The sequence below is a fragment of the Bos javanicus genome, chromosome 5 (assembly GCF_032452875.1).
Source record: "Bos javanicus breed banteng chromosome 5, ARS-OSU_banteng_1.0, whole genome shotgun sequence".
Lineage (NCBI taxonomy): Eukaryota > Metazoa > Chordata > Mammalia > Artiodactyla > Bovidae > Bos > Bos javanicus.
The window spans coordinates 118,925,293-118,937,725 of record NC_083872.1 but is presented as its reverse complement, the minus strand read 5'-3'; the positions used below and the strand labels follow the sequence as shown (position 1 = coordinate 118,937,725).

Below are 12,433 nucleotides of genomic sequence, written 5' to 3'. Positions count from 1 at the left end.
GAGGTTAGCACCGAGGCTCGGGCCGCGGCGGCCGCCGCTCCGGCCGCTCGGCCACCAGCGCGGGCTGCGGGGCGCCGGGGGCCCGGGCGCGGGGGGGTGGCCGCCGCGGCCCCATGAATCAGCCCCGCCGCCGCCCCCGGAGCCGCGCCGCCGGCAGGGCTCGGACGGCGGGCCGTGGATTGCGCAACGGCCCGACCGCCGGTCGCCTGTCGCCTCCCGCCGCTGCCTTCCTCTCGCCGCCGCCGCCGCGCTCGCCCCGGCCCGGGGCTCGGGGGGCCGCGCTGCCGCCGCCGCCGCCGCCGCCGCGGAGAACCGAGCGCGGGGCCGGGGCTGCGCGCCGGGCGCGGGGCCGCCGCACCATCGCCGCCGCCGGGGCCCGCGCGGCCGGGCCCAGCCCGCAGGCAGAGAACTTGCGTGGCCCGGTGGCCCTCGAACGGTGCCGGCCTCCGCGCTCCCGGAGCCCGCGCCTCCGCCGCGGCGGCCGGTCGAGGCCCGGCCCGGGCTCCCGCGGGCCGCCTGCCCGGCTGGGCCGGTGGCGGCGGCGGTGGCGGCCGCGCCGACAGGTGGGGCCGGCGACAGTGCGCGCCTCGCCCGCGGGACGCCGCCGCTCCGGCCCGTGGCGCGCGCCCGCCGCCCGATCGGCTCGGTCCTTCTGGGGAGGCGGCGGGAGGGGCCGCGCGGCGCTCGGACTCCGGCCCGCGCCCGCCGCCGTCTGCGCTCCTGCCGGCCCGCCGAGCCGCCGATGCGCACTGGGCCGCGGAGGGGACCCAGGGGACCCCTGCCGCCCTGCAGCGCCCCCGCCTGGCGCGCCGGCGGGTCAGGCGAGGCCGGTCCGGCCGAAAACCGCGGGTCGGGCTCCACCTAGGCGCGCAGGGGCCTCACTGCAGAGGCGGCCGAGGCGGGGGCCGACCGAGCGGGGATCGAGCCCCTGGTGCGCCCAACCCCCCAGCGCTCCGCGGCTCCCGGGGAGGACGGGGGGGCGGGGACCCCGGCCTAGGCGTCGCCACCGCCCAGGACTGAGCCGCGGCGGCTTCTGAAAATCTGCACCTGGTCCTGGAAATACACTCGCTGCACATTCCGGCCCCAGTAGGTGCCATCCTTCCGGCCAGCGGTCGGCGCGTAGGCGCTCACTCAACGCCCGGGGCTGAGCTAGATGCAGGAGCGGGCCGTTCCTGGCCCGGCCTCCTCCTGCCTCTGGGAAGCGCTGGCATTCGCTACCCGGCCGTTTTCCTCACCAACTCTGAGTCCCGGAGCCGGGGTATCTGTGCCCAGTTCAGCGTCCCGGAGGCCAGTCTAGGTCTCAAGGCAGTTGTTTGCCTGAATTGAATTGCAAATAAAATTCCAAATTCCCAGCAAAGAGCTTTGGCTGGGGATCAGGGAGGGAGCCTCTGCCTGATCCTAAGCCCCACCGTGTGGGGTGGGTGGGGCACAGGAAAGGGTCCCACTGCCAGAGGGTCCTAGGGAGCCTTAGGCCTGGACAGCAGGCCCCAGAAAGCTGCTTTCGGCCTGCAGGGACATTGATGTGCAGGAAGGGAAAGGGGCCACTCCTGGGAGTGCTCCTGGAGGTCAGGTGAGTCAAGGCCCTCCACCCACACTTGGGGACACAGACAGCAAGTCACTCCAGACCAGCACCAAGGTTGCTGCCGCCGACCTGGCCTGAGGTGCTGTGCCAGCCCCGGTCAGAGGGGAGGCCGCCCCTGAAGCAATGCCCCACGCGGGCTGCGTTGCTAGCCAGGACCCCTCCCTGTGGATGGTCCACGAGACAGGAACACCAGGTCTGGGCCGCTACCTGGAGAAGTGGCTGCAGCCTCAGACAGGCCAAGCAACTCAGACCCTGCCTTGTGGGTGGCGGGGTGGGTGGGTGTGGTCTCTCTCCCCTTGCATGGACCCTCGGAGTCCCATTTACTTTAACAGCCTCTTCCTTGGCCTTCACCCCCAGGCAGTTTGCAGGAAACTCCCCCTGCAGCAGCCTCTGGGGAACCGCCCTTCCTAACAGAATAGAGCCTGACCTCCACCAAGGTCATTGGCGGTCAGTCCTCACCTGGTGCTGTGCTGTCCCCCTCAGAAGGCTTGAGGATCGCTGGGTGCTCACTACACACACACCCCCAGGACCCCAAAGGGACCTCAAGCAGAAAGCAAGGCCAGCCTCTGACATCCTCTGTGCCCAGTCAGGTGGCTACTACTGGAAATTTTGAAAATTGCAAGTATTCTCCATTCCCCAGGAGAACTTTTACAAACTAACCATTTCGAAGCTCCTTCTATAAAGAGAACTAAGAGAAGAGAGTTTATAAAGAGAACCAGGGTGTAAATTTATTTTCAACAAGTGCAACAGGAGGGGAGGTGCCGTGGGGACCAGACTGTCCTCCGGCCCCAAGGCCTTCCCCAGGGCCACACGTGCCGCGTTTCTTGTGCCCTCAGAGGAGTGACAGGTCCACAGAGGGGATCAGCCGTGCCACTGGGGAGTGAGTTCAAGGTGTCCGAATAAACACCACACACACCGCAGGAGGGAACACCCGGGGTCTGATCAAAGAGATGCATCAGAATAAATGATAAAGCCATACTGGTGTGTGTACGCATGCTCAGTCACTTCGGCTGTGTCCAGTTCTTTGCGACTGAATGAACTGTAGCCTGCTAGGCTCCTCTGTCTGTGGGATTCTCCAGGCAAGAATACTGGAGTGGGTTGCCGTGCCCTCCCCCAGGGGATCTTCCTAACCCAGGGATTGAACCCGCATCTCTATTGTCTCTTGCACTGGCAGGGGGGTTCTCTACCACTAGCACCACATGGGAATTGCGCCCCCCCCCAAATTGAGGACAGTCTTCAGGCCAGGAAGGGTGGGGAGTCCTGGAGCCACATGCTGGAAAGAAGGGAAGAGGCTGTAGCCAGAGGTGTTGGAAGGATGTCCAGGGCTCCAGAGCCAGCACATGTGACCCCAGAGGAGGAAGCATGCCTCCAAGGAGCAGAGGCCAGGCGCTCGCAGGTGGGAGTTGTGGAGCGAGCTGCTGTCAGGCAAGGGTAGCTCAGGCCACAGCTGTAAGAGGGCTGTCCGAAGAGAGAGGAGTCTTCTGCCTGGGGAGGAGCGCAGAGGGCTGGGTGTGGAAGACGTGCCTTTTGTTTGATGTGTCTCCAACTGAAACTTGACGTTCCCTTCAGTTGGCCACGTAGGCAGTAAACGTAAGAGTTTAGGTGTAACTGTGATTTTTGTCACTACCAGAAATCGCAGGAATCTTCATATCACATTACAGCTCATGCAGATAGCTTGAAATATCACCCTGACTTCCAATTATGGTTGTCCCACTGCCAGACATTTTTATGTAATGTTTTAATAAGGAAGCAAACATATTACTATATCAAAATAGGTTTCCCAACATTTGATAAAACTGCATTTCAATATAATTGGTTTTCTTAGTAATCTTGTATGTTTTTATGTTGTTCTGAGAAGGGTTTCATAAGCATCACCAGATTGCCAAAAAGGCCCATGGGACAAACAATGCCTGGGGTCTCCTGATCTGAGAAAGGGAGAGTGTGAGAGAGAGCCAGAAAGGGCAGAATGGACATCTCTGGTCATCCACAGCAGGTAGGGACAGGGGTCAGAGGCAGGACCATTCCCTGGGAGGGAGATGCACAAACATCCCCAGGCTGCAGCTGGCCATCATCAGGCCAGTCTGGGACTTTGCTTGCCCACCAGCTCCACTGCTCCTTCCAAGGGTGCCTAAGTGTCCATGTGCCCTGCCTGTTCGCAGGGAACCCACAGTCAGCTCTCCAGGTCAAGCAAGAAGCCTGCTGGTTCAATAGGACGAGAGTGACATCGGTGAGCAGTGACTGTACTCACTTCCACACTTATTCCTGTAGAGAGAGGACCTGGCCAGGAGGACGACCAGGTGTTTGCAGAAAGAGACGGAAAACCCAGGACATGAATACTCTTAAGACATGACCCTGGGCGGTGGTGGGGGGTGGAAATCACTAATGACTCAGAGAAAAGTAAAGTAATAAAAATAATAATTCAAATAGCATCATTCTAGAAGAAATTTGATAGAATGTGCACTAGTGAAAGAGAATAAGTTACCGTGAAACAAAGGGAAAGAAAACAAGAAGAAAAACTTGAGAATCAACAAGACTAACCAGCTTGGGGCTCCAGGGGATACCCTGAGAAGTAAAACGGGCATGAGTGGAAACCAGGCGTGGAAATTAAGGGATGCCTTGCAGAACAGAGAGTAGATAGAAATAGATGGGAGGGTCGGTAAAGGCTGAGACATGCAAGGTGTCAAACGCCTATCTACAGAAAGTTTAAAGGAGAAGGTAAAAGGCAACAGAGACTAGGAAATTCAGACAACCGAACACACATCCTTGGATGGCAGCCCCCAGACTCAGAATAAGTCTGACTCAGACCAGGACCCAAGAAATGCAAGGGACTCGGAGCAGCTGGCAGAATGAAGAGAAGAGAGGAATGTTCTGGGAAGTCAGACACAGACGGACGCTGGGGTTTCCATTAGCAGCACGGCTTCTAGAAAACCCCGGAGCAGGTCATTCGGCGCTAAAGAGATAAGTTTTGGCACCTAGAATTTTATACCCAGCTAGACTATCAACGTGGTTCCGCATTTGAGGTTTGAGGGCACACAAGACTCTGGTTGGCCACGTGTCCACAGCAGCAAAATGACCCAGGGTGACATCCCAGCAGAAAAAGGAATCAAGGAGTTGGGTGTGGGAATATGGGACTGAAGAATATCTAGCATATTTGATTCTTTAGATGTGAAATAAGCTGTAAAGTATGTGCTTAAAAGCACATTAGGCCCTCACACTGGGGAGAATCTCCTTTAACTGGTAACACCTTCACTATAAAATGTTACATCTCTTTCTTCACAGGGCTGTCTTTGCTGAACAATATTTATAAAGTAGTATTGTAAATGACACTGATCTCTTGGTTTGTTTTAAAATCCACAAGTAGACAAAACTCAGAAAAAAATGTTTATGGTAGAAAGGTAAATACAGATCTTAAACCTTGATTTTTAAAAAAAAAATTATATGAAACAAGGGAAGGTACGGTGGTATTGAAGTGGGCTTTCTGATTTCTCCTGGCTCAGAGTGAGAGGTGCTCAGGCCCTGCCCTGGAACTTGCTCTAAACCATAATGTGTGTCTGACTATTTCCTAACAAGGCTGATCAGAAGCAGTGAGTCAAGGGGTAAACATTTAAGTCAGCACTTACAGCCACATTGGGTAAAAATAAATAAAGAAAAATCACAGCAGGAAGGCCCAGATGATGAACAGTTTTGTCCCTGGGGAAAAGGTCAGGGTGTGAGAAAAACCGAGGCAGAATCTTGCTTTCCATTTGTTATTTGATTTTTTTTTCTAACATGTGAGACATTTAAGCTCTGTGATTTGAGAAGACCTAGTATTATAAAAATACTGTAAATGAATCACATTCTGTGCATATAATGTAATAGTCTGCACTTGTTGAAGAGAACGAAGTGGTATTTATAGCGGGAGATAACAGATACAAACAAAATAGAGATGGTCACAGCTATGTTTTTAAATAAGTGTGAACACACTCTAACAACTAAAGACCATGAGATCAGGAGGGGATGGAGGGCTGGCCTTGGCTGGTGGAGAGAAGTCACCCGCGTGGAAGGGAGTCACGTGGCTTTCTAGGAGGGGGAGGACCAGGAAGACGCAGCAGGTGGGGCCCAGCTGGCAGGCTCAGGGCCAGGAGACCGGAGTCCAGAGCTCGCAGAGGGGACCGAGTTGCCAGTGAGCGTGCCAGACAAGGAAACGGGAGGCAACAGGCAGAGGAAGCCACGAAGGGCAGCGTTGGAGGGCAGGACTGGGGTGAATCCAGTGCAGCCTCGGGCCGCCGACGCTGTGGGAAGGAGTAGGACTCCGGGCTGAAGCTCCGCCTCTTCTGGGTCCAGGCGGGAGAACAGGCATGAAGGGCAGACTGGGCCCAGAATCAGGGCTTCATCCTCACCTGGGACCAAAGCCAGGGCTGGGGGGACAGCTGAAGGTGACCGCCACTGTGTGCGTGGGTAAGTCTGGGGGTCACCGTAAGGGACCCAGCCCCCGTCAGCAAGAATAATTAGTTAGCAACAAGTGGGCGTGGAGACAAAGAGCAGGGCTTCCCTGGACGCACCTGTGGCTTGAGGGCGGGCTTGTCTCCAGAGAGGAGGGGCCGTCCTGCTCACAAGGGGACCCTGAGCTTGACCATCCCCCCGCCCCCACCCCAGGGCCCTGGTGTCCTTGGGAGACCCCAGCTTTACCACCAGACATCCATCCCAGCCATCCCAGAACAGGGGGTGCCTGGACCCAACTGACGCCCAGAGCACACGACCCCTGAGCGGCTGAGGGCACAGAGAAGCGGGGAGGGGAGCCACGGGGCAGCTCAGCAAGGGTGGGGCCGTGGTCGGGAATCCCAGCTCAGTCTCCATGCTGCCGAAGCCTAGGACTCTGTACTCATGGCTGAGCCACAGCAAGGCTGGAACAGGACCACAGTGACCGTCCTAAGAAGACAGCCATCTGGAAGCCAGGCCTGTGTGTGTCCAAAGTGGGGTCCTGCTTGCCTCAGCCTTGTCCGCACCTTGGTGACTGCAGCCCCCCGCCACCCACAGGCAACCCTCAGTCATCAGGCCAGGCCAGACGCTGTGGTCACCAGGCACTCCTAGGGCCGCGGGTCCCCATGATCCTCTGAGCAGAGGTGTGTGTGTCCACCAAGCAAAGACGCACGTCCACTGATGTCCTGAGTACTGTGCCCTGATCACGCCCCAGGACTGGGCTAAGTGCGGTGTGAGGCTCCCCGTCCTGCAGACGGGAAGGCTGAGCACTGGGGGTGGGGCTGCCCGTTTCCACGCCTACTTATGCACTCTGGGGTCAGGCAGGGACGGACCCCTCACCCGGCTGCCCCTCTCAGATCGCATTCAACCGTGTGACCCTGTTGGGGACACACTCCTGCTCTGGGGAGGGCCATGGTGCTGGGGGAGGGGTCAGGCCAGCAGCCAGGGGTGGCCTTAGCTTAAGACAAGGGCTAGGGGCCTGAGAGGGGGCCCCGGGCTCAGGTCAGCAGCTGTGGAACCACTGGCCAGCTGTCAGGCCCTCTGCCCCTCGGTCCCTCACGAGTGCTGGGGACTCAGACTAGAGCTAATTGGGCAGATGGCACCTCCCGGACTTGGCTCCCTTCCGCACACACGGAAGGGGCAACATCGACCCCCAGGGAAGCTGGGGGCATGGGCATTGCTATGGGAGCCCCAGCGAGATGGGCCAGGCCATGCTGGTCTGGAGTCACCCCGGAATGCAAGCTGTGAGCTCAAGCTCTGATCCTGTGTGGAGGGCAGATCCCCCAGCAGGGCCGCCTCCTCGGTCCTTTATACCCGGCGCTGGGGGGCGGGCAGGGGCGTCCGGACCGTGTCTCTAGAGCAGGAGTAAGCAGAGCCAATGCAGGCTGGAGAGGGGGACGTTGCGGATGTGAAGGCCGTTAGCGGAGCGAGGGCGGCAGGGACGCTGGGGCGGGGGCCGGCTCAGTCTCCACCACACTCAGACCTGTGTGGTCGGGAGTGCTTCCTCTCTCGCTCTTGTTTCTTCTGTGGGCACCCAGCACCCCCAGAAGCGTGTGATCTCAGTGAAACCTCCCTTCCCGTCATCCACAGGCCGGCGCTAAGCCCCTGCACCCACGGCCGCTCACGGTAAGCCCCCAGGCCCTCATCTCCCTGCTCGGGGACCGCCTTGCTGAGGCCCTGGTGTCTGAGCTTGCCATTGGCCAGGCTCAGGCAGGAACCGCGGGCTGAGCCCTCCTCCTGCGTCCTCCCCCAGTCCCCTGAGCTGTAGCCAGGCCCCTTAGGGAGCAGGGCTGAGTCCTGGAGCTTTGCACTCCGTGGACTTCCCTACCGGTGCCAGGCGACAAGGAGGAACTCAGAGGAGGCGACACCTGGGTGAGGGCTGGGGAGGGGCGGGAAGGCGGGTGGGAGTCCAGGGCTTCACTGAGGAGTAGACATGCCCCCTGCAATGACAGCCTCCAGGGCCCAGCGGCTCCCCTTCTCCGGCCTCGCAGCAATGCCTGTGTGGCTCCGGTCCCCGCCCTGACCGCTGCGGCCCCATCCTCTCCTGTGAAGCCCCGCCTGGTCTCCGCACGTGGTAGCCCTCACTCTCACACCCTAGGTGATCTTGATACTTCCCCTTCGCTCAACGTGTCTCCTGATGAGCCGGAAGGGAACTGCTGCCCACGGGGGAAGCCTGGTGCTCCGGGTCCCTGGAACAGCTACGCATGTGCTGTTCCTCCCAGGGCCTTAGGGGCTGGAGGAGGCCGGAATGCAGCCGGCTCACAGCATCCAAGTGAGCGGCCACTCTAGGAGGCAAACAGGGAGGTTCTCGTTTCGTTTAAAAACAGTCAACTCCTGTTGAAGAGTCCTTGAGGCAATACAGTCAAATTCAAGATGTCTCAACCCTAAATCTGAAAGTCACATCCTCAGAACACCTGGAGCAGATTGCGGGTGTCCAGCGAGGTGCACAGGACTCAGGGGAGCCTCTCTTTATTAATAACAAAACCTCTGAAATCAGATGACAACAGGAGTGCCTTCCTCCAGGGAGGGGTGATGGTTGCAGCAGAACCACAGGGCTGGACACCACACAGCAGGTAGGAAGGAGGCAACGGGATTTACTGTGCCAACAAGCGTGAGTCTCCAAGTCACAGAGGTGGGCAAAGAGCAGACAGAACAGCCCCCAGCGCAGGCAGCAGGACTGTGGCCACAGCTGGAGCCCTGCCCTGGGCCCCTTATCACAAGTGGTCCTCACAGTGACCTCCTGAAGCAGAGGTTCCCCACTTACTGCTGAGGAAACAGGCTCAGGAGCTCAGGACCTGCCTCGAGCCAGGCAAGCCGGGGCTGGGCCAGGGCTGGGCCACCTGGCTGCCCTTACCACCCAAAGAGGCTGTAACACCCTCAGAGCTGCTTCATCTCTTCACCCATCCATCACATCCAGCTGTACATCCATCAGTCCACCCCTCATCATCCAGCTCTTCATCCTTCCATCCATCATCCCTCCATCTGTCCACCCACCCTTCCATCCATCATTCATTCCATCATCCACCCATCCATCATTCATTCCATCATCCACCCATCCATTCACCCATCATTCGTTCCATCATCCACACATCCACCCATCCATCATTCGTTCTATCATCTATCCATCCATCCATCATTCCATCATCCACCCATCCATCCACTCATCATTTGTTCCATCATCCAACCATCCATCCACCCACACATCTATCTATCTAATCCATCTGTTGTTCTCTCTACCCAACTGCACATCCTATACATCTGTCCACACATGTGTTCCTCCATCTGTCCATCCACCCACCAATCCTTCCATCCATCTAGGCACCCATCGCTCATCTATTCATCCATCCATCCTTCTATCCACCCATCTGTATTTCCATCAACCCACCATCCATCACCCATCTATTCACTCATCCGTCATCTGTCATCCTGTCCTCCATCCATCCATCCACCTATCCATCCATCTACCTATCCATATTTCCTTCTAGCCACCCAACTATCCATCCACCCATCCATCTATTCATCTATCTGAACATTCATTATAATACATCTATCTATCACACATCTGTCTGTCCACCCATCCATCTACCTGTCTGCCAATCCATCCATCTATGTCTCCTCCAGCCTTCTATCCATCCATCTGTACATCCACCCATCCCCTACCTGTGTCTGACTCTGGTCCAAGCAAGGAGCGTGCAGATGGAAATGAGACCCAGACCCTTTCTCCTGAAACTTCTCCTGGAGGAAATGGATGTTGGTCCTGGGCAGTCCAGTTCCGGGAGGCACATGCTGTGACTGGGGCCAAGAGGGGCTTCCTGGAGGCTGAGCACAGGGCTGGGTGGGCGGCAAGACCAAAGTCTAACAGGGCTGAGGACTTCCAGAAGCTGAGACCCCAGAATAACGAGGCTTCTATGTAGACTGAAAGGCCTCCATCTGAGGGAGATAAAATGCTGGATTCGGCTCAAAGCAGGCAGAGCCAGCAGCAGTGTGGGGCTGGCCTGGCCTTCCAAGCGCTCCGGTAGCTGCTGCTGGGACTGAGCATCTTCTGCTGCTCAGGCCAGAACCAGAGGCTTCCCGGCCGCCGCTGTGGTGACAGGAGCCGGGTCTGGGATCATCTCTTTGGTGCACATCTGGGAGCCCGTCTCCACAGCCAGCACCAAGGTGGACCCCCTGCACCTGGCCTCCAGAGCGGGTCCTCGCATGTTCCCGAGTCCGCCCTAAGTCCGAGTCCACGGGCCCATCTAGGGGCTCCAGCCAATCTCCCACCTGCTCCTTACTGTGCCCAGCGTCCCCCAGAGATGTTCCAGCCTGGCAGGGGCTGGTTCCTGCTCCACCCCCATCCCACCACCCCAGGCTCCACCCCGCGACGTGCACCCCAGCCCGGCCACTAGGAGGCAGGTGGCATCATACGGACGCTGGCCAGACCACAGGCAACAATGGAGATCCGACTCCCGGCCCACCCTACGGCCATCAGTGACCCTCAGCTTCCCTTGTTCCTTTTCCCGATTCCAAGTCAGGACAACCTGAGGAGCCAAACATGTCCCTAACCACTCACACGGACGCCTCGCTCTTATCCACAGCCCTGCCACCCCAGACCCGGCCTCTGACCAGCCCCTGGACGCCGGCCTTCATTCTCCAGGATAGCCGCCCCTGCCCACAAAGTGCCCGGGCCCTGGACCACAGTCTCTGCTCCTTCCGCCCCTGGGGCAGCCTTCCTCTGCCCCACCAGGCAGAGCTCAGCCGCCCCGGGGGGGATTGGGGACCTCCCCCTGATTTACCGCCCTCTCTCCTGACGCCTGTCTCCCAACCCCCAGCTACTCTCTCCAGTCACGCCCATGTGCAGGCCCATCCTTGTCTCGGGCGGCTTTGGGGAGCCCAGGCCAAGACCCCGTCGCCCAGCAGGGCACCCTTTCTAAGGAGCACAGACGGGGAGCCGTCTGCATGGCCCTCCCAGAACTGCCGGGCTCAGGAGCCCGCAGGAAGGAGCCCGACGTGGTCCTGGCAGGGGCTGCCCGTGACTGCTGGGTGGGAGAGCCGCCTTCACACTCAGCAGGACACCACCCAGCTGCTGCCCCACCCCAGGGGCTCCTTGCCCTTGACCTCTGGGGCCCGCAAAAGCTGTCCATCCAGGAGCCGACACTCCCGCGACCCTGCTTGGCGAGCTGGAAGCAAGACCAGATGTCCCGGGACCACTGCTGCCCGGAGGGCGGCCACTCCTGCGGCGGGTGGGGATTGCTCCAGGTGTGGGGACAAGAGGCGGCGAGACCCAGGCCTCACCTACTCCCAGGAGAAGCCCCTTCTGAGCATGCAGCAACCCCTGGGCCTGTCAAAAGCTGCTCAGCTGAGGCTGCCTCCAGGGTGAGCAGGCCCCACCACAGGAACACAGGGAGCATCACTGCCCAGCGTCCTGTGTCCAGGGACTCAGGAGTCCGGGCCGGCTTCCCCCATCCCCCAAAGAGTTCAATGCTCATCCCCCGAGCTGCTGGTGGGGCCAGACAGACCATTCGAGGCTCAGGACAGTGACCCTTTGTCCTTCCAACCTAAATACCCACCACCATTCCCTCTGGAGAAATGTGCAAATGACCCCCGGGGTGAGGATCGGCCCCTTGTCTGCCGGCATCCTCACGGAGCCTGCACAAAAGCCCGGCTGAGACTCCAAGGAGGGGGTGGCAGCCAACACTGTTTGCTAAATGTCAGAGGATCGGCTGAAGGTCAGGGGCCACGGCCTGGCTGGGGGAGGGGAGGCCAGATCCAGCCCAGCATCCAGTCTGGAGAGGGTCCTGCCCCCGGGACGCACAGCTGGCCCAGGTGCCAGCCTGCGGTCCACCCAGGGCCCCCAGCACCACGCCCTGCAGAGAGGCCGGGTCAGGAGAGGAGCAGAAGGCTGCACCCGCCCGAGGGCAGGGCCCCGGTGGCCTGGGGAGTTCCGCAGAGTTTGGGAGGGACCCCCTCTTCCTGTGGCGAAGCAGTTGGCCCCGAGCTGACCCCCGATGACCAGACCCACGCCTGCGGGGAAGGGCCCAGAAATGGGGTGCCGTGGCCCTCGAGGCTGTGACCTGGCCCCGGGAGTCCCCTTCCCGGGTCCAGGCTCTACCTCCTTGGGTGTGACGCCCACTCTGCGGGGAGGCTAGGATTCCCGCTGAGCCGCGGCCACCGCCCACCCCCCAGAGTCACAGGCCACCCTGTGGGGTCCGCAGTGCTGCTGGGGAACGTTCCTGAATCCCACGCACTTCATTTTCAGAAAGGGACTCCAGGGTGAGGCTTTGGGGGTGTTAACAGCAGCTGCAGCGGGAGCAATGTGCTGACCTTCGCTTGGCGTGTCCTCTGTGCTCCGAGTCTGGTCTAATTCCTGCCTCGGCCCCAGGTGAAGTGAAGTCGCTCAGTCGTGTCTGACTC

At 59.6% G+C, this 12,433-nt stretch overlaps 1 protein-coding gene across 1 annotated transcript in view; it reads right to left on the bottom strand.

Annotated features, from left to right (window-relative positions):
• TAFA5 (TAFA chemokine like family member 5) overlaps positions 1–12,433 on the bottom strand; it is a 177,251-nt gene that overhangs the window by 106,465 nt on the left and 58,353 nt on the right. The gene's annotated exons all lie outside the window — the stretch shown is intronic.